We start from the raw sequence: 5931 nt of genomic DNA on the forward strand, positions 1-5931 counted from the left end.
CACGGTTCGTGTGGCCCCATCCACCTCTCTGTCGGATACAGTTTTCCAAATACCGGTTCAGTCAGATACGCTTCGACTTCGACAAACAGTCGGCGGTATTCGACGCTGATATCGGACTGTCGTGACTCGGGCCGGGAACCGGTTCGTAGTCTGAACACAATGCCTCGCAACACGCGTTATCTATGGATTGTCTCGACTCGCAAGCGCTGCTGATATCGAATGCGAACTGCTGCCGATCTCTGAAAATAGATGCATCGACGTGCGTGAAATGCAGAATGATTTTCTGAATTCACTGCGAAATCATGGGCAATGTAAACGACCAATGAAGGGTCTGGGGCCAGGCTTTGTACTGTCTTGAGTTTCGGCTGGAGACGATCAAACCCTGGCAAGCGAGGGCGAGTCACTCAATACTTACGTGTCGCATTGTTTGTATTTTAATCGGTTCCAGTTGAACATTTCGTAGGTTTTATGTACATGGCAATAACAACCAACAAGCGTACAGATAACGATGAATATGGCGCCACCTAGCGTCCCGAGGATAATATACAGATTGCGGATGTGGTTGCGGAAGTAATGATGAGAGTGGGACGAGTGCGCAGAATCGTCCGGTTTCGTTTCAGTTGTTTGTTGAGCATCATGAGAGTTAATGTGAGCTGAAATATCAATTTAGCTTGGATGAATTTTAGGTTTGTTATTCATTTTAAAGAATAGAAGCGTAATGAAGGGGGAGTACCACTTATCGAAGTTTTAGACGACTGTAAGACAATATGCTCCTCATGGGCAGATCATTACAGTGTGTTATAATATAATTGTATGACATATTGATATGTCGCATTATGTGCGATGGGCTTTCAAGCAGCAGATGATTGAAGTGGTGACCATAGAAAATTCCATCGTCATCACGCGATCTATCCGATCATATTGCTTAACGTGCCTCCGTGGTATGGAGACGACCGTGAGATACACCCGATCTGACTATACTTCAAGGCTGCTGGCTACTTTAATCCAATTCATTGACTTAACCCATCATAAGGGATGTATAAAGTAGGGCAGTTGCGCCCAAAAATGTTGGAAAGTGCCCTTTTTGCCAATACTGTTATATACAAATGCAATTTTCGGGTATCTCTGCCCCCAAATGTTCAGATGCTAGGTACGGCCCTGGTAATACCTGATATATGGGTTCACTGACTGAGTACTCACCTTCGTCCTCACAGACTATACCCGTAAACCCGCTTGTACAATGACACATGAAGCCATTCACTTTATCTTCGCATAGTCCACTGTTCTGACACGGAGCCGAATTGCATTCGTTGATCTCACGTTCACAACTCAAACCTTTAAAAACAGGTACAAAATATCGAAACAGATTATAGTGTGCGTGGAAAAGGGTTCTCGAATCTCGAAGATAACGATGCCAATGATATGGGGGGAGCTTCCAGCTGTAATAAAATGACTACCACTACTTCAGTATGATATTTGATGTTTAGGAGACGAATAATTGTCCAGGGAGGGAGGGAGGGAGATAGTGAGGGAGGGAGTGAGGGAGAGAGAGAGAGAGAGAGAGAGAGAGAGAGAGAGAGAGAGAGAGAGAGAGAGAGAGAGAGAGAGAGAGAGAGAGAGAGAGAGAGAGAGAGAGAGAGAGAGAGAGAGAGAGAGAGAGAGAGAGAGAAACAAAAAGTGCATGTGTTTATCTAGGCACTGATTAGACACTGGCCAGTCTGGCACCATGATGAATGTTCAAGTACCTCATACAGCCTGTCCAGTGTACAGTTGAAATATGTAATTTATAGCCACGTATATCATAAATATATTATATTAAGTTATTAGGATATTGAGTTATTAATATTGATAATTATTTATATGTATTAAAATCATCCCTCTGTATCAGTATAAACCGTTTCGGTTTACATTGAAAGGTACAACAGTTTCTTCTCACAGCGGCCAAACGCTTTCTCCATATGGTAAACGCTAACCCGACTTACGCCGATACCCAACGGGAAAACATTTCCATTAATGCCATTGATGATGTTAAATTCTTTATCATGTCAACATCTTAGCAGCGGCAAGAGCAGTTGATGTGGACGATGTCAAAGATATCCCAAGGTCAGACTCTCGCATAAGAAATTGCAATTGCTCCCATAAGTGGACAACATTCGGAGCTTCGTGCAGCAACCGGTGTATCTAGATGTTACCATAAATAGACGCCGTATTTGTAACTGTCAAGATTACTTATCTTGTAGCCAATTCTCGCGACTACGTCTCGGGAAGTATCCGCCCGGACGTTATACATATATAGAGCCTAATCTACGGACGATGACATTTCCATTTGTTTTAATAGATGGTTCACCCACGTGTCGTGTTCCCCGAGTCCGGCCAGTGATTGAACATCGGACGTGCAGTCTGACGCACGACACCGAGTCTTCCACCGGTAAAAACTGTTTTTCAGCTCCAGTCTGCGTTTGATAGCGCCATAAATCACCAATAAGCAGACTATTTATGGGCATAGAAAGACATGATACGGGGAGCAAAGCGGCATATCGTAGTGAGAGACCTTTCAACATCTGTTTGAAGACACAAACATAAGGTCGAAAATATTTTTTCATGAACGTAATATTAGTGATTTAATAATAGTTATAATAACAAAGGGATCCCCTATACTTATATGTATCTATTATCACTTGGAGCATCCGTTATTCTGCTTCAATTGGGGAAAGGTTGGACGAGAGCTCCTATTACTAGACAAACATCGTTCCAGAATTGATTCGCATGTTTCAAGGAATTCAGATTGTTTGTATATCGGATTACGATGTCGGGTATTGTCGGGTATAGCTGTGTATACCTACCTTCGAAGCCCGGAGGACATTCACAAATGTAATTGTCACCCTGATCGATACAGGTGGAGTTCTTTACGCACGTATTCGATTTACATAAGTCGATCTGAAAACAAAACGGCGAGCAACAAAATGTGAAATGAAACCGAGTTACATCAACCAATGAGTCTATGTATCAATCATGCGTGTACATCTCGGAGCATATCCTTCATTGAGATGATAGATCGGGGGCAGTAGGCAGACAGGTCCAAAGTGTCATGTTATCATTGACCAAATACTTTGATATCGGGGAAGCCATAGTTAATAGTGGCTGTCGTCATCATGAATAAAAATTGCGACCAATGCATCATAATGCGACGCGCAGCACCAGGCTATAGCCATCGATGAATGATGAGTGTGGGTACCGGTATTTTGTGTCTGTGCTATCACTGCATTGATTACTTTAAGTCCTGAATATACATCATACATTAGGAGTTGAGAGAAGAATTACTTTATGTTGGCAGTTAATGCCCGTGTGTCCGGGACCGCATTTACACGAGTAAGCATTCAGTAGATCCACGCAGGTTCCCTCGTTCAGACACGGCGATGAGACGCATTCGTCGTATTCGTACGAACAAAGTTGTCCTCCGTATCCTGAAAATACATTCATAGATTCGCATTCTCGAATTTCGACGATAAAAAACAAACACGTCCCATTCGCATAATCGAATATATAATGCGTACGATGGAATTGGCTTTTGCGCGGACAATTACCTGGTATACAGTAGCATTGGAATCCGTTAGGTTTATCAACGCATATTCCATGATGGCAAGGGTTGGACGCGCATTCGTTCTTGTCAATTTCGCAGTAATACCCGCTGTACCCTGGTGGACATTCGCACCTACAAATGACATTCCAATTCAGCCCTGTGTTAGGAGACTGAGATATATTGTTATTAGGAATTTAGGGTAAAAAGCTGAAACTTGGTACTAGGTCACGGGTTCACTTAATTATTATATAAATTTACACATGACAGTTCATGTGAGTATGTGACGTATAAGGTAATACTCACGTCAGATCACGTAATTCTATTTAGTGACCATATATGTTTCTGGGGAATTAGTTGGGGAATTAGTTGATCAAATAGGGTGGATTAATATTTTACATAATACTTGGATTGTTAATGGAATGTGGGGAAATGTGTTCAAACTTGGTCAGCTGTAGTCAAAACAGACCACAGAATAAAAAGGGGGATATATCGAATGTACAGCAGAACTGGGACTGACTGCCGACCCTACAGGACGAATATGCAGAAGTTGTAAATAAAATCTACAAACATCAAACGACATACAGTTGTTAAGAGTTCGTCGATAGTAAGGACCTATCACCTGTATCGTTGTTTGAATTCATTAGATTCACTACGTTTCAAAATATACGTATTCGTCTGACAACTAAAACGTCATCTAGTAAAAGGCGCCTTAAGCAAGAAGGCGAATAGGAACAAGAAGTATGTATGTACGGCGGCCGATATTCAGTCTGCGAGAGGCGCGGCGAACGCGTCGTCTCCCGCGGGATGACACTGCGAGGAAGACGCCGGAAAAATATATATGTATCATACATATATCATCGACGAAAAATGTCAATATACATAATCACTGGTGCGTCAGGGAAACATGTAACGTCAGACCAATGAACTTCGTCATTTTTTTTCTGCTCGTATCTATCATACGAAATATCAAAACTGAAAGCACACGATTGCGTGACTATTAACCAGCTCTTTTTTCGTTTAGGGAACGGGATTTAATGCTTTCGCCGCTACAGACACGAATGTTCGGTGTAAAGACGTCGCGCAGCCTTATGCGTTTGTGTGATGCACAGATGCCATATTGGAATTACAGGTCCCAGGCAGTAAACCCCCTACAGCTTGACGATTTTGCTATTTAAGATTGCCAAGCTCTGCAACCCACGGATATTCCAGTGAAACAGACAGAGCTATTAATGAATAAAGATCAGGGTCCAGTTCCACAGTTCTGAGTTAAGATTTGACCCTGGGTTAAAACATTGAAAATGAACTAACTTTAACTCAGAGTTAACTCTAACTCACAACTGAGGAACTGGATCCAGGTTAAGAGATTTAGCTCGAGGTGTCTTTTTTATTGTGGTTGTAATCGCCATAAACTTCTGAACTTACTTTACAGCGTTGTCCAGTTGCGAACAACTGCCGCCATTTTTACAGAGATCTCCAGTGCACGTGAGGTCGGCTTTGTATTCACATAATCTACCGGTGAACCCTACAAAATACAACGGCATAAGACTTTCACAGAATACAGAAAACGTGAACACAAATAGTACTTCGAAGTTTAACTAAATTATTTAAAATATTTTTGTTCGCTTTTACTGGTGCAGAGTAGCTTTATCGGGTATAAATGAGTGAATAAGGATGAATAACGATTTTAGTATCTCCACCATATCCAGTTAATGCTAAATCAATTTAGGAGGTAATCATTTTTGTTGTGTCGGGCCCTGGACAATGATTTCATCCCCATGAACGAGGAGTAATAGGTTGTACGTGTACATTTTGTAATACGTCCTGATATTTCAGTGATTCTGGAAGCGAAGCGCCCGACCTTTCGGCTGATATTTCCATTGGTTACGGGTAGGGATAATGACTCATTAGAGTAACGCACAGTCGGTTTTATATCCCCATAAATTACTTAATTCCAACGTTTTTATTGTCTCGTGTTCTTGTCTCCACGTACATTACCAAATTTACAGTGTTTAAAGGGGAAATATTCACGAGAGACTCTCTGATAGAGCGAACAAGATGTAGGATTGTCGGCCATTTATAATTTTCATTGAAATAAGAAAACGGAGAAACAAAGCGTTTGACTAAACCGGTCAGATATACACTTGCTTAACTCGGTCCATCGGGGACAAAGATGACTCGTTCATTTACGATCGACTTCGGCGATTCTCGGAAACCTAGACGGAGACTGAATTGCAGATGTCACCAGTATCTATGGGAAGAACCTGTTGACGACGATGTTACTGATAGTGTACAACGGCTAATGGTGATATCGTATGTTTAGTGGGAAAATGTTATATGGCAAAGAAACCACT

The 5931-nt window shown here is 41.8% G+C and overlaps 1 long non-coding RNA gene across 1 annotated transcript; it reads right to left on the reverse strand.

Annotated features, from left to right (window-relative positions):
* Positions 1 to 2908: 2908 nt before the first annotated feature.
* Positions 2909 to 3678, reverse strand: LOC141910696 (uncharacterized). The gene is made up of 3 exons (XR_012619916.1): positions 3585 to 3678; positions 3322 to 3464; positions 2909 to 2937 (listed from the first exon to the last, which is right to left on the reverse strand). It is a non-coding gene; the product is annotated as an uncharacterized LOC141910696 (long non-coding RNA).
* Between the last annotated feature and the right edge of the window lie 2253 nt (positions 3679 to 5931).

Source organism: Tubulanus polymorphus, chromosome 9 (genome assembly GCF_964204645.1).
Source record: "Tubulanus polymorphus chromosome 9, tnTubPoly1.2, whole genome shotgun sequence".
Taxonomy (NCBI): Eukaryota; Metazoa; Nemertea; class Palaeonemertea; order Tubulaniformes; family Tubulanidae; genus Tubulanus; species Tubulanus polymorphus.